General features: G+C 40.6%; 1 protein-coding gene across 2 annotated transcripts in view; it reads left to right on the forward strand.

Annotated features, from left to right (window-relative positions):
- The first annotated feature begins 14,969 nt into the window (after window positions 1–14,969).
- The window catches only part of pik3r1 (phosphoinositide-3-kinase, regulatory subunit 1 (alpha)), a 66,060-nt gene continuing 64,104 nt past the window's right edge, over window positions 14,970–16,925 (forward strand). The window contains exon 1 of one of the 2 annotated variants that reach the window (XM_052019268.1): window positions 14,970–15,271. The gene's annotated coding sequence lies outside the window, so the exon portion shown is untranslated. The remainder of the gene's footprint in view (window positions 15,272–16,925) is intronic. The other variant, XM_052019269.1, reaches the window with a different exon arrangement.

A 16,925-nucleotide genomic window follows, 5' to 3' on the forward strand; every position in this document is an offset into this window, starting at 1 on the left:
GTTCTGGGCACAGCCTGCAAGTGTTGCCACGCTTCCGGCGCCAACATAGCCTGCCCACACCTTCCTAACCCATACGTCTTTGGAATGTGGGAAGAAACCGGAGCACCCGGAGGAAACCTATGCAGACACGGGGAGAACATACAAACTCCTTACAGACAGTGCCCAGAATTGAACCCGGGTCGCTGGCGCTGTAAAGCGTTATGCTAACCGCTACACCAGCCTGCCAATACATCTTTCCCCATGTACAACATGCAAAGTGCATTCCATTTGGGTGATTTGCCAAATGGCATGGCAGCCTTGGTTAGGGAAAAAGGTGTAAAAGGTCCACACTCTTCTATTCCCCAAGGGTTTCAAGAACATTTTGAATCACCCATTGCCTTACAGCTTTGTAAAGGTAGAGATTGATCAGCAACATAGGTTGTTGCAGCTTCAAATGGTGCCGTGAGGTTACTGAGTGCATTCCCTGCTCAACTAAAATTATGATCATTTGCAAATAATGAGCAATTATTCAATTTAATCCACATAAAATCAGTGAATGTTCTTACATCAGAACTAAATATGTGGTCAAATAGTCCTCTTTCCTGGCATTTTTGTACCTGAGGCAGGTGGGAGGTTACAGTTCAACTTTTAGGAATATCTTGGTCAGTGTGATCATTGCGTCTCATTAATTAACAATAAGATGGCAGGGAAAGGCTGTAGAGAGGTAACCTGGATAATAGTGATACAACAATCAGCTACAAAATAAGGGGCCAGTCATTTAAAACTGAGGTGTCTAGAAATATCTTCTCTCAGAGGGTAGTGAATCTCTGGAATTCTCTGACCCAGAGGGTGGTGGAGGCCAGATCATTAGATATGTTTAAGGTGGAAATGGATAAATATTTGAAAGATCCAGGAATTGAAGGTTATGGGGAACTGACACAGAAGAGGAATTGAGGCAAGCATAGATTAGCCATGAACATTTTGAATGGTGGGGCAGGCTTGAGTGAGCAAGTAGCCTACTTAACTTTCTTCTGTTCTTGTGCACAATATTACTAGGACAGTTCTGAGCTTTAGATACATATCGATCTCTGTATTCTCATGGGTTCGTTTCATAATAATTCATGTGCCAGATCCGTGTTTTCATTATTTGTCATTGGTTATTTAAAATGGTTCAAAATGAAGCTGGAAAACAAACTGTCATGAAATGCAGCATTTCACTGGTAATTGGATGTTATAATAAATTTAAATATTTTAGTGGCTCATTAGCAACAGATTCTCAACTCTTTCACTCAAGTATTTCACTTCATCACAAGTCTCAAGAGCCCATTCAAAAATTAACATTTCATAAATAAATACCTCAAAGTGTTATCATGAACTTGACAAAAAGGATGCAAAGAGAAATTGAAGGGAATGATGCGAGCTTTTTCTGGAGGAGGGTGACAGGATTAGAGGATCACAGATGAACTATCCAGCTGGGCTCACACCATGCTCTCTCCCCATGGACCAGCAAAATCTTTTCTTTCAGATGCGTATCCAACTCCTTTTTGAAGATGACAATTGAATCTAACTTGGGTAGTACCCCTGGCACCTCATTCCAGCCTCTACCCACTCCACGTGTGCAGAAAAACTTCCCTCATGTTGTTTTTAGTTCTTTTGGCAATCGCTTTCATTCAATTGTTATGTCCCTCACTCTTGACCCCATCCCCAATGTGAACAGTTCCTCTCTGCCTGCTCTCCCCAGACCTTTCATGATTTTAAATACCTCTATCAGATCTTCTCACAACCTCCTCTGATTCAAGGAATACAATTCCAGCCTCTCTGATCTATACACATAACTAAAATCCCACATCCCTGGACTCATTTTGGTAAATTTCTTCTGCACCTTCTCAAAAGCCTTTGAATTGGACACAACTGATTATAACCCCCAGCTGTGGACAAATCAATATTTAATAAACATGACTTCCTTGTTCCTGTACTCCGGAGAATGCTCATTAATGAATTACTGTTACACACTGTTTAACAGATTGGAGATCTTATCAGTGTAAATAAGCAGCAGTTCAACAATGATTTCCCAGGTGATTTTTTTTCTGTGGCTCAGAATAACTTATCAATGCCAAATGTCCTTGATACTACATGCCAATCAAACATAACAACCTTTGGAGCTTCCTCCACCATCTATTAAGATCATTGCTGATCTCTTACCTCAATACTATTTTCCTGCACTATCCCTATATCCCTTTATCCCTTTAATACCCAAAAATCTGTTGATCTGTTTTGGATGAACTCAATGACTGCTCCTCTGCAGTTCTTTTGGGAAGAGAATTCCAAAGATGTTTCATTCTCTCCTCCATATCAGTCCTAAATGGTGTACCCTATGTTCTGAAACTGTGACCCCTGGTTCCAGACTCCTCAACCAGGGGAAATATCCTCTCTGCATCAATCCTGTCAAGCTCTGTAAGGATTTTGTAAGTTTCGATGAGATCTCCTCTTATCTTTCTAAACTCTAAAGAATATAATCTCTCCACCATGGCAAACCTGCCATTCCTGGAATCAGTCTATTTAATTGTTGCTCTCCTCTTATCGTAAATGAATAGTTTTAGGTAAGGAGACCAAAACTATACCCAAAGTTCTAAGTTCTGTTTCATCAAGATCCTATATAATTACAGAAAGACAACTTTACTCCTGTAATCAAAGCCTCTTGTAATAAAGGCCACAGGTTTGCATTCCTAATCAATTGCTGCATCTGTTGCTGTACAAGAACACCTATGTCCCTTTGAACATCAACATTACCCAGTCTCTCACCATTTAAAAATCATTCCAGTTTTCTGTTTTATGCACCAAAGTAGATATCTTTACACTTTTCACATTATATTGCATCTACTCTCTTCTTGCCCTCTCACTTAGCTTGGCTAAGTCTCCTTGAAGTCGCTTCCATCTTCTCTCTAATCACAATCCCACCTAAATTTGTATCATCAGCAAACTTGGAAATATGATATTGATCATGAATAGCTGGGGACCAAACATCTCTCCCTGCAATACTTTACAGACTGCCAATATGAGAACAATCATTTTATTCCCACTCATTGTCTCCTGGCTCCTAATTCATGTCAGTATATTGCCCTCACCTCCATGTGCTCCAACTTTGTTGACCAATCTCCTGTGTGGGACATTATCAAAAGTTTCTAAATCACATCAACTGGTTCCTCATCTATTTTACTAGTCACATCTCCAAGAACTCCAGCAAATTGTTCAAACATAAATTTCCTTTAATGAATCAATATTGACTCTGCTCTATTTATTTTTAAGGTGTTCTGTTATACATCCCTTGTTATGGATTTCAGCATTTCCCCTACTACTGACATCAGGCTAACTAATCAGTGTTAATTTGTTTCCCTCTCCCTCTTTTCTTAAATAGTAGGGATATATTTGCAGCCCTCCAGTCCATAGGAACAATTCCAGAATCTAATTTGACATCCTTACTTACTGAGTGACTGTCTAAAGTAACTAATTGATGAAGGATTTTTAACAAAATTAGATACATTCCTTCACAAGAAATTATACTTGCACACACAAAAATTAAGTAAAGACAGCCAACTTGCTCTAATTAATTTCTGGTTGTACACAGTCCAAACTCCTTAAGTACATAGCAATAATTCTTAACATATCACAGAAGGATTAGCAACCTTTGTCTACCCATCCTATGCAGAGACTACATCTCACTTAAGAGCATCCTGCAGCATGCTACTGAAGACCTAGGTGTGCACTAGATGACAACACTTGGTAGGGGAAAGATCCTCAGCTGAAAGATCAGCAGATTTCAGGGGAACCACGTTGCCTCTTCCACCAAGTTGTTGGTCTTCTAGTTGCAACCCAGTGAACAGCTCATAGATCACAGATCTCAAGTTGCGGTGGATGAAACCAATACATCTTTCCCTGCATACAACATGCAAAGGGGAATCCTATTTGGATGATTTTCCAAATTGCATGACAGCCTGGTTAGGGGAAAGTCTAATGGGTCCATTCTTTTTTATTTCAGCAGACTTCAAGAACAGTCTGGACCACCCATTGCCTGACAGCTTTGTGATTAAAGGGTTCTCTCTTTCCTGGCACTTTTCTTCCTGAGAGTGGGATATCTTGATATGTGTGATCATCATGTCTAATTAATTAACAAAGATGTAGAGAGGCAACCTGGACAATAGTGACACAACAATCAGATACAAATTAAGGGCCTATCATTTAAAACTGAGATGCATAGAAATATCTTCTCTCAGAGTGTAGTGAATCTCTATAATTCTCCGTCACTAAGAGTGGTGGAGGCCAGATCATTAGATACATTTAAGGTGGAGGTAGATTTTGTGCCTTAATGAAGTATTTTTTTTCTTCAAATTACAAATGGTTTCTTTAAATACTTGTCCATTATCATACCTTTCAAGCTATTTTGCCAACCACAGCCAATTCTCCCCTCATACCTCCATAGCTTCCATTTCTTAGATTTAATTTCAGCTTTAACTGCATCACTATCAAATTTTGTGTAAAATTCTTTCATGTTATGGTCATTCTTTCCTAAAGGCCCATTTACTTCAAAATATTTAATTAACTTTTCCTCATTGCACAAAATAAGATCTAAAGTAGTCTACTCCCTATGTTGGTTCCTTAACATATTGATTAGAAAATCATCTTGTATGCATTCCACAAATTCATCCACCACCTTATCACTGCTGATTTGATTCGTTCAGAGTCATAGTGTCCTTCATCACAGAAATGGACACTACATCGGCCCACTACATCCACCTTTTTGCCATCTACACTAATTCCATTTGCCCACGTTAGGACCATACCCTTCAATGCTTTGCCTATTTAAGTGTCCGTCTAAATGCCTCTTAATCTTAGTAATTGTACCCACTTCCATCACCTCCTCTGATGGCACATTCCAAGTATCAACCACTCTCTGTGTGAAAAACTTACCCCTCAGATCTCCTTTAAAACTTTTTCCGTTCACCTTAAATCTGTACCCTCTTGTTTTTGATACCCCTACCATGGAAAAAAATTGACTGTCTACCCTCACATTATCTTATCATCCCTCAGCCTCCTTCACTCCAGGGAAAACAAGCCCAACCTATCCAATCACTTTCCAGAACTGAAGTCTTCCAAGCCAGGCAACATTCTGGTGAATCTCTTTGCGCTCTCTCTAACACAAACACATACATATCTAAATGAGGATTAAAGTTTCCTATGATTACTGTTTTACCCTTGGTGCATGTACCTCTCATTTCCTGATTTATGCCATCCCATTATTACAACTACTATCTGGTAGGCTCTAAATAACTCCAACTTTGTACTCTGCCCTTTTCTCTTTCTTAGCCCAACCCAAACTGATTCTAATTCTACATCATGATCTGCTGAGCCAGCATTGTTTCTACTGCTGCACTGATCTCATTCCTTATTAATAGCTCTAGTCACACTCCTTTCCTTTTAGTTCATCCTTCCTAAATGACAAATAGCCCTGAACATTCAGCTCCTAGCTTTGGTTTCCCTGCAGCCATGTTTCTATAATGGCAATTTGATTATACTCACTCACTTCTATTTGTGCTATTAATTCATCCACTTTGTTGGGAATGCTCTGAGCATTTAGATATAGCACACTTAATTTGTCATTTTAACATTTGTCCATACTTAGACACTATCTTTGTGCTGCCAATTTATTTTGCTTATAAGTTTCTAATCTCCACTTCGTGCTTTGATTCTCTCCTTCCTGAATTCTCTTGAGGTTCCCATCCCCCTGCGAAACTAGTTTAAACCATCCCCAACAGAACTAACAAATGCCCCTGCAAGGATATCTTGTCCTGCTCAGGTACAACCAGTCCATTTGTGCACACTCCATTCACCCTAGAATGGTCCCCAAACCTTAGAAATCTAAAGCCCTCCCTCTTGCACCATCCCTCCAGCCATATATTCATTTATTTTGTCCTCCCATCCTTGGACATGTCAATATTTGGTGGAAAGGGTTATCCTTTGAAGTCCTGTTTTGTAATCTCTTTCTCAGCTTACTAAAATCTGATCACAGGACGTCATCCCTTTCTCTACCTTTGATGGTGACACAAATGCATATTGCACATCCTAAGATGATGTCACAGGAATCCATGTATATTTGAAGACAGGAAGATTCTGTTTGTAATAGATGCCCTTCAGATTTTTCAAGCAGTCAGTGACTTAATTATGTCCCCGATACCTATTTCAGCGCAAAAGCTTTGCAAGTTAGCCAGGATCATTAAATGAATTACAGCAAGACCAGTCACCCCTACCTCCCTAACAATATCCACCACCAATCTCACCTCAGCTCATCTGCTGTTGAAGTCCTTTCACATGGTTTGGTGACCTTTAGAATGAACTATTCCAATGCTCTCTTGATCTGTCATTCAACCTACATTAGCCTTTAATTTCAGACTGTTCAAAACACTGCTGCTTGTATTCTAACTCACATTATGTCTCAACTACTTATCACTGTTGTACATGTTGATCTAGGTAGACTCCTCATTATGCAGTGTTTCAACTGCTAAAATTCTGGTACTTCCTCCCCAAGTCTCTCTGCTACTCTCCCTCTCCCTTCTTTTATGGTTCCTCTTGGGTCAAACTTTTGTCCAATTTCATTTGAATTATTGTGATGAAGCACCTTGTAATGTTTCACAATGTTAAAGGCACTACATAAGGAAAAGTTCTTTTTGTAGGAACTATATTGTTACTAAACCCATGGAGGCAAAAGAGTCTCCAATGGACTCTGAGCTCATTTGTTGAGCAGAGAACAATAGAAACTAAGAAGATTCCAAGTTTAAGGCACTGTGATAGAGATACAAGTTGTCTCAGTGCTTGGGTTAAAGAGGAAAAAGTTCCCCATCCTTCCTGTCCCTGATTGTTATTCAGTAGATATTCTGATGCAGAGTTATGCTGTAAGTAGCAAAACAGGTTGGTGACGCAATGATATTTAGGTAAGGTAGCTTAGAATAATTGGCTCTCTTGGAAGTGCCCCAGGAAAGAATTCAGCCAAACTCTTTGAAAATAAAACCTGGTATTATGGTAATATTTGGCAGATACACATTTTTGTTGCTGTGATCATGGAAATTCCTCCAGGAAAGAATTCCAAAGAACTGGGAAGGGGAGAAAATTCAGTGAAAAATACCAGAGAGGTAAAATGCTCTCTAAATACTGTCATTTACACACAACTTGTTAAATCCACTAAGAAACTAAAATGGTCCTGTGGTTTAAAATGTGATTTTTTGTTTTAATCATTGGCAAACTTTTCCTTGATTGCTTGCGGTGTTTACTTTGTGATCATAAATCACACAAAAATGCACCTGCCTTCAGACCAAAATAGGCACAAGAGATTACCAAGCTATGGAGTGGCACCAGACATTAACAACAACAACTGGTATGTCTTTTTTTAAATTTATGTCAAAGTTAGGGATACAATAAGCACAAAGAGAAATGATCCCAAACAGGATATTACTGATGACCAAATTGAAAATATGTTTCACAGTTCAAAACCAGAGGAAAAAATTTAGATGAGCATATCACAAAATCACAGAGTGGTTCCACTACTAGAGGCCATTTGGCCCATGAATTCCATACCAGCTCTATGTAAGAGCAATCCAGCTGGTCCCACTGCCTCATCCTCTCCTCATAGCCCTGAAAGCTCTTTCCTTTCAGATGCTTATCTAACTCCCCTTTCAATGTTTCAATTGAATCTACCGCTCCTACACTTCATTCTCAATACTAAGCACTCACTCTGTGAGACAAAAATTCCCAACATCACTTTTGGTTCCTTTGCCAATTACCTTCATTCTATTCCCCGAGTTGTTGACTGCTCTGTCAATTAGAACAGTTTCTACCTGCCTACTCCATGCATATCATTCATAATTTCAACTACCTCTATCAGATCTGCTCGCAACTTTCCCTCTTCCAAGGCGAACAACCCCAGGATGCATTTGATTAACCAGTTTATTATTATCCACATGACTAAAATCCTACATCCTTTGAATAATTTTGGTAAGACTCTCCCACACCCTTTCCAAAGCCTTCACGACTTTCCCAAAATGTTGTATCCACACAATACTTCAGGTGTGGGCACAATACTTCCAAATTGGCCAAACCAACTAGTGTTCATAATAACTCAAAATGACTTCTCTATTTATAAAATATGGGATTCGATTTTTTAACCAGTTTCGTAAACTACCTTGACACTTTCAGCAACTACACATACCACCAGATTTCTTTTAATAACCCTTTTAGAAATATTCTGTCTAATTTAAGTTGCTTCTTCTCATTCATCTCACCAAAATGTAATACATTCCATGTTCAGCATTAAACTTCATCTGCCAACTACCCATACATTCCATCAGCCTGTCAATACCTCTTTAAGTCTATGGCTATCCTCCTCACAGTTCACTACACCTTCAAGTTAGTGTCATCGGCCCATTTGGAAATTGTGTTCTATACACCAGGTCATTAACATATATTAAGCAAAGCAATGGTTCTAGAGTCATAGAGTTATATAACATGGAAACTGGCCCTATGGCCCAACTTGTCCACGTTGACTGAGTTGCCTACCTGAACTAGTCCCACTTGCCTGTGTTTAGCCCATATAACCCCTAAAGCTTTCCTACCCATGTATTTATCCAAATGTCTTTTGAACATTGTAATAGTACCCGCCTCTGCCAATTCCTCTGACAGCTTGTTCCATATTCCCATCACCCTCTGTGTTAAAATGTTGTCCCTCAGGTCCCATAGAACCATAGAACACTACAGCACAGAAAACAGGCCAATCAGCCCTTCTAGTCTGTGCTGAAACTTTATTCCGCTAGTCCCATTGACGTGCACTCGGTCCGTAACTCTCCAGACCTCTCCCCTCCATATATCTATGCCTTTTAAATCTTTTCCCTCTCACCTTTAACCTATACCCTCTAGCTTTAGATTCCCTTACCCTGGGGAAAAATTCTGGGAATCTCCACTGTGTACCTCAATTCCTTCCTGTTTCCTGTTACTAAGTCAACTTTCTATCCATGTTGCTTCATTCCATTTTTATTCTATTGTTTTCAATTTTGATGGCATCTTATCAAATGGAAGCCTATACATATCTCATTTCCCTCAAGAACCTTTCCGTTACTTTGCCAAAAGGTTTTCTACCAAGTTAGTTAGACATGATTTGCTTTTAACAAGTGCATGCTGGCTCTCTGTAATCAATGCACACTTGTCCAAGTGACTGCTAGTTCTATCCATGATATTGTTTTTAGAATTTTCCCTATCACTCAAGTTAAACTGTGTAGTTACTAGGTTTATCCCTACACTCTTTTTTGAATATTTGCAATATTTCATTTCCCAGGCACTGTTCCCGAATCTATAAATATTTGGAAAATTATGAATGGGGTTCCTCAGCAAACTGGAAGCATTCCATCTTGACCAGGTGACACCCATTTTAAGTGCAGCTAACCTTTATAGTACCTCTTCTTTATCAATATTTTATAGGTGTTCCCCATTAATACTTACTCCATTTGACATGCATCATTTCCCAGATCCAAACCCAGCAATATGCTTTAGAAAGTCTTCCTGCTCTTCTCTTCTTTTGTATTGCTATCACAAAGTGATGAAGAGGCATGATGACTTAACAATTTTGAAGTCCGAGAAACACTTATACAAGAAATTTGATAAAGAAACTTTCTTCCTGAAGTAGGTTGGGTAGTGAAAAAAAAACAGATGACAAAATAAGGTGTTATTTGACCAAACAATCTTATCAATTGAATTTATACATCTGGAGCTTATGTTTTCTCTTCACAATAATATAGAAATCACTGTGTACAATATGTACCTGTTACCACCAGCTTGCAACAGAAATAATGTAAGACAACGTGATACTGAAACAGAAATATGGCCTGTTAATTCAGACCTACAGTTTTTTGCGCATATGTCACTCAGGCTATGGTCAGATCCAATTTCGATATTAAACCTTGAATCTTGTTTCTATGGAATTTATGAGACACACTGCCTCTTGTGAAGTGCTGCTGAAGATTTAGCTGCTACTAAGACTGTAGTGAATCTCAAGTATGTGAGAAAGGTGGTAAGTTAGATTTTGGTCCAGGAATGGCGGAGCATTTATAGTTAAATGGGAAGGGGAAGGCAGATAACGACAGGGATTGAGAGAGGAGGTGTTGTTTGTGGCAATGAATTATGTCTAAATGGATAATTGCTGATTGGATTTAGGGAATCAGTATCAGGGTCTGAGTGAAGAGAGAGGAGAGATAGGTGAAGTGATTGGTAGCTGGGCCCAAGCACCTATCCCTTTTCACAGCCTGCCTACCTGAAAATGACCCACTTATTCCTACATTTTGTTTTCTATTTTCAATCTGCATTGGCATATTACCCACAATTCCATGCGCTCTAACTCTGAGTGGAATCTTATCAAATGCACCACCATAACACCATAAGACACAGGAGCAGAATTAGGCCATTCGGCCCTTCAAATCTGCTCTGCCATTCAATCGTTGCTGATTTATTTTTCCCTCTCAATCCCATTCTCCTGCCTTCTCCTCATAACCTTTGATGCCCTTACTAAACAAGAACCTGTCAACCTCCGCTTTAAATACACCCAGTGACTTGACCTCCACTGCCGGATGTGGCAATGAATTCCACAGATTCACCAATTCACCACACTCTGGCTAAAGAAACTCCTCCTCATCTAAAGGGACGTCCTTCTATTCTGAGGCTGTGCTCTCTGGTCCTTGACTCTCCCACTACTGGAAACATCCTGTCCGCATCCACTCTAACCAGGCCTTTCAATAGTCAGTAGGTTTCAATAAGATCCCCCCTCATCCTTCTAAACTCCAGCGAATACAGGCCCAGAGCCAACCAACGCTTCTCATACATTAACCCTTTCATTCCTGGGATCATTCTTGTAAACCCTCCTCTGGAACCTCTCCAATGCCAACACATCCTTCCCTAGATATGGGGCCCAAAACTGCTCACAATACTCCAAATGTAGTCTGACCAATGCCTTATAAAGCCTCAGCGTTACATCCTTGCTTTTATGTTCTGGTTCTCTCGAAGTGAATGTTAACATTGCATTTGCCTTCCTTACTACCAACTCAACCTGCAAGTTAACCGTTAGGGAATCCTGCACTAGGACTCCCAGGTCCTTTTGCACTTCTGATTTCTGAATTCACTCCCCGTTTAGAAAATAGGCTATGCCTTTATTCCTTCTACCAAAGTGCATGACCATACACTTCCCTACGCTGTATTCCATCTGCCACTTCTTTGCCCATTCTTCCAACCTGTCCAAGTCCTTCCGCAAACTCCCTGCTTCCTCAACACTACCTGCCCCTCCACCTATCTCTGTATCATCTGTAAACTTGGCCACAAAGCCATCAATTCTGTCATCCAGATCATTAACATATAACGTGAAAAGTAACGGACCCAACACTGACTCCTGGGGAACACCATTAGTCACCGGCAGCCAACAAGAAAAGGCCCCCTTTATTCCCAAGCTTGGCATTCTGCCAGTCAGCCAATCTTCCATCATGCTAGTACCTTTCCTGTAATACCATGGGCTCCTATCTTGTTTAGCAGCCTCATGTACGGCACCTTGTCAAAAGCCCTCTGAAAGTAAGCAACATCCACTGACTCTCCTTTGTCTATCCTGCCTGTTACTTCCTCAAAGAATTCCAACAGATTTGTCAGGCAAGCTCTCCCCTTAGGGAAACCATGCTGACTTCGGCCTGTTTTATCATGAGCTTCTAAGTACCCCAAAACCTCATCCTTAATAATGGACTCTAACATCTTATCAACCACTGAAGTCAGGCTAACTGGCCCACCTTCTAAAAGAGTGAAGTGACATTTGTGATATTCCAGTCCTTCAGAACCATTCCTGAATCTAGTGATTCTTGAAAGATCACTACTAATGCCTCCACAATCTCTTCAGCTACCTCTTTCAGAACCATGGGGTGCAGTCCATTCGGTCCAGGTGACTTATCTACCTTCAGATCGTTCAGTTTCCCAAGCACCTTCTCCTTAGTAATAGCAACTACACTCACTTCTGCCCCCTGACTCTCTCAAATTTCTGGCATGTTGCTGATGTTTTCCACAGTGAAGACTGATGCAGGATACTTATTCAGTTCGTCTGCCATTTCTTTGTTCCCCATTACTACCTCTCTAGCATCATTTTCCAGCGGTCCAATGTCCATTCTTGCCTCTCCTTTACTCTTTATATATCTGAAAAAACTTTTGGTATCCTCTTTTATATTATAGGCTAGTTTGCCTTCATTTTTCATCTTTTCTCCCCTTATTGCTTTTTTAGTTGCCTTCTGTTGGTTTTTAAAAGCTTCCCAATCCTCTAGCTTCCTACTAATTTTTTCAATATTTTATGCCCTCTCTTTTGCTTTTATGCTGTCTTTGACTTCCCTTGTCAGCCACGGTTGCCTTATCCTCCCTTTAGAATGCTTCTTCTTCTTTGGGATGAACTGATCCTGCATCTTCCGAATTACTCCCAGTAACTCCTGCCATTGCTGCTCTACTGTCGTCCCTGCTAGGGTCCCCTTCCGATCAGCTTTGGCCAGCTCCTCTCTCATGCCTCTGTAGTTACCTTTACTCAACTGTAATACTGATACATCCAATTTTAGCTTCTCCGGCTCAAACTGCAGGGTAAATGCTATCATCATATGATCACTGCCTCCTAAGGGTTCCTTTACCTTAAGCTTCCTGATCAAATCTGATTCGTTGCACAACACCAAATCCAGAATTGCCTTTTCGCTAGTGGGCTCGACCACAAGCTGTTCTAAAAAGCAATTTTGTAGGCATTCTACAAATTCCTTCTCTTGGGATCCAGTACCAAAGTGATTTTCCCAATCCACCTGCATATTGAAGTCCCTCATACCACTGTAATATTGTCATTTTTACATGCCTTTTCTATCTCCTGTTGTAATTTGTAACCCACATCCTGGCTACTATTCGGAGGCCTGTATATAATTCCATTCAGGGTCTTTTCACCCATGCAGTTTCTTAACTCTACCCGCAAGGATTCTACATCTTCTGATCCTATGTCACTTCTTGCTAATGATTTGATTTCATTTTTTACCAACACACACAGGTTCCCCTCATCTATTTTATATCAAAGAACTCCAATAAAATCATAAACATGATTTCCCTTTCTTAAATCAAGTTGACTCAGATCAATCATATTATTGTTTTCTAAACAGCTTGATATCACATCCTTCATTATAGATTGCAGCATTTTCCCAACTACTGGTCAGGCAAACAGATCTGTAGTTCCCTGTTTTCTCTCTCCCTCCTTTCTTAATTCCACCTAGATTAGGAGAGATAAGTACGAGAGGACATGGCTTTAGGGTGAAAGGGGAAAGGTTTAGGGGGAACATTAGGGGGAACTTCTTCACTCAGAGAGTGGTGGGAGTGTGGAACGAGCTACCATCTAACATGGTATATGTGGGCTCAATCTTAAGTTTTAAGAATAAATTGGATAGATACATGGATGGGAGAGGTCTGGAGGGTTATGGACTGGGTGCAGGTCAATGGGACTAGCGGAATAAAGTTTCAGCACAGACTAGAGGGGCGAATGACCTGTTTTCTGTGCTGTAGTGTTTTATGGTTCTATGGTTCTAAGTAGAAATTTCCTATTTACTATTATAAATTCTCATATTTCTGTAAGAGACCCACATTTAACCTCACTAGACTTTTCCTTTTTACTTAACGAAACACTTTAAATAACAGACCCTGAACCTATTTATTATGTTCTAAGGTTAGGAAGAATCTGTGGACAGAAATACACAGAGTTCACATCACATTTTGAAGACCATTCATCAGAGCTGACCAGCTGATGCAAAGTTGAAAGGCTGTATATTTGAAATATTGAATGGTGCTGAGGTGGAAGATTAGCTATGATTTTGTTGAATGGTGGAGCAGTCTTGACAGGATGAATGGCCTACTTCTGCTCTTATTTTGTATGTTCTAATTCAATGTTAAATCCTTAAGGGTTTATCATGATTAGTCAGAGGCTGTTCCTCAAGCTTACATTGAGCTTCTTTGGTAAGAGGTCAGAGTGGTAATGGGATGGATAATTAAAGTGACAAGCCATTGCAAGATTAGGGCCACCCCTGTGAAAGGAAGTGTTCTGCAAAGCAGTCACCCTCTCTGCACTGGTCTCTCCAACATTGCAAACACATACACTTAATTGAAAGAAGTGCCATCCAATGGTTGCTTCACCTGGAAGGAGTGCTGGGGAGTGGGTGGTGGAGTGGGGTGGAGGGTGTAGGAGGGGGAAGTGAGTGGAGGGGGGAGGGGGGGGAGAGACGGAGTCAATGGTTTAGACTGACCCTTCATCAGAATGGTTTTATTCCTGAAATGTTAATTAGTTTCTTTCTCCACAATTGCTGCCTGACAATTGGGTATTGGCAAATTGGTTCATTATTGTCATATGTACCAAAGATACAGTGAAAAACTTTGTTTTGCATACCATCCATACAGGTCATTTCAAAACATAATTACATCGAGGTACTACAAAGGGAAAAGCTTAAAGTCTCGAAATTTAGACTTAAAAGAGTAGAACGATTATAATAGATGTAATGAATAGATCTGCTGAGAAGAGCTTGCAATGAGTCGCCAAGTGATTCCGATACTTCCAGTTTTCATTTCAGATATTCAATACATGCAGGGTTTTTTTTAATTTTTAAGAAAGGCTTGTGTTCCTGGATGGGAAGGGGTGAAAGGCTATTGCATCTCCTGCAGTTGAACGGGAAGATGGCGTTAGGCGAGTGGGTGTTGCTAGATACGGTACGATAAAGACGTTATATGCCTTGAGCGTGTTTGATAAAGGAGCAGCACCATCGGGTTGGGAGCTCTCCACCACGAGTGCCATAATTGCAAGGAGGCGCCTCCAGCAGTAAGAAGCGATTTGGCGTGAGCAACTAAAGTTAAGGAATGCAATACAATAAGCATAGGTTCATACTGTCGGCTTCCTTGAAAGCCAGCAATGCTAAGGCGGGGTTTAGGGCACTGACGGAGATTGGCACCTGTCATGACTGAAGCGGACCAATGGACGAGGGGCGGAAGGGGCGCGTTGCTGGGAACAATACTCGCGCCTTTTGGAGGAGGAGCAGCGCGGATTGGTGATCGAGGGGAGTTGAGTGGCCGATCGGTGGCAAACCGCTGGTCCGTCAGCGGGTGATCGGTGGTAACCCGTCGGTCCGTTAGCGAGTGATCGGTAGTGACCCGCCGGTCCGTCAGCGGCCTTGTTCACCAGGTAAACCCGCCGGTTACTCCGCGTCTACGGAGGGGGCGGTTGGTCGAGGCCCCGCCAGCGGTGGCTGCCCGCCCGCCGTTCCCGGGAGGTTTCTCGTTGCGGAGGGTTTCTCGGCTCCCGGGTTGTCCCTCCGGCTGGAGGGGAAACTGGGCTCCGGGGGTTGGGGGCCCGGTTTTAATGGGCGGTGGAGGGGTGAGGGCGGGAAGACACCGCAGGAAGAGATTAACGACCTGTTTCTGCGGAGGCGAGGGGGGCAACTTCGGGGGGGAAACCGCCCACGTTCCCTATATCGGGAATACAAGGCGTGCTGAGTATTTTAATCGTGTCCGCTAAGCAATCCAATTATTCATCTAGTTATCCCGTTCTTAAACTTAATGTTTTATTTAACTTTTCTCCGAGATTCCGGTGTTAAAACCTTGCTTATCAGCAGTCTTTTCATTTGTATTACGTTGTAATAGTCGTCCTTAATTTAAGTTTTTTTTTGGAAAAAACTAAAATCTCATTTGCAAGCTTACGCCGACCACGTATCGACATTAATACGGTCCATATGGATTGTTATGCGGAGCCTCGAGTTACTGTACGCTGTCGACCGTAAGGCCGCTTATACTTTTTTATTTAAACAACTTATTTGTCCATAAGATGCAGTAAATTGTAGACCAATTGCTTTTAGTTTTGTAATATTGCTGTGTTTGGGATATAAAGATGCGAATTGGAAGTTTTTAAAAACTTAATACCTCTCACAGTTCTGGTTACAGTTATAATTGATCTCCTGGTTAGATGAAACTCCATTGCTGCTATGCTTGTACTGTATATCAATCTGACAAAAAAGCCAAATTGTTTTAAAATTAGATTTGAACAAGCAAGTCGTTCCTGACTGCTCTTGATCCCCTCCCACACCTATAAAAAGACCTTTTTGCCCCCAAAATGTACAGTGCATTGAATGTTTGAGCTTCATTTGAGTAATCAAATCCACATGCTATAATGCCCAGGGAAACTTCCATTTCCAGTTTTCAGCTCTTTCCTCAAAGTAAAAGACGCAAACTGCAGATGCTAGAAATCTGAAATAAACCAGGAGTACTGGAAATAGTCAGATGGCAAGTCACCAACCTAAAATGTTAATTCTGTTTCTCTCTCCACGGATACTGCCTTATCTGCTGAGTATTTCTTATATTTTCTGTTTTTTAAAAATTGTGGTTTTCCTCTATTCTTTTAAGGACTTGATATTGGAAAATATTGTTACTGTGCGATTTAAAATGCTTGTTTATACAATAATTGCCCATGTTTACTCAGCGATGAATTAATTGTAAACAAAGTCAGTAGTTTGGTAAATGATTGAGGCATTAGTAGTCTTAAAGCTTTTCATATTTTTAGAGTTTGTGATAATTATGTACAGAACTGTATTGGATTACCTTTGTCTTCAGTTTAACTAATGGATTGTAATGATTGAGTTGTTTTTCACTCTGATCTTATTCTTTGTTCCTTGTCTGCATGGATGATCAAATGCAATGACACTGGCTTTCAGTTTTTAGTTTTTTATAGGAAGCATCAAATTTCTGTCTAGCATGTCAAGTGAATTTGCAGTTGGAATAATACCCCATGTTAAACTTGACCTTGGGGATGGGTATTATACACAAAATATCTAAAAAATTAACAT

The sequence above is a fragment of the Pristis pectinata genome, chromosome 7, assembly GCF_009764475.1.
Source record: "Pristis pectinata isolate sPriPec2 chromosome 7, sPriPec2.1.pri, whole genome shotgun sequence".
NCBI lineage: Eukaryota > Metazoa > Chordata > Chondrichthyes > Rhinopristiformes > Pristidae > Pristis > Pristis pectinata.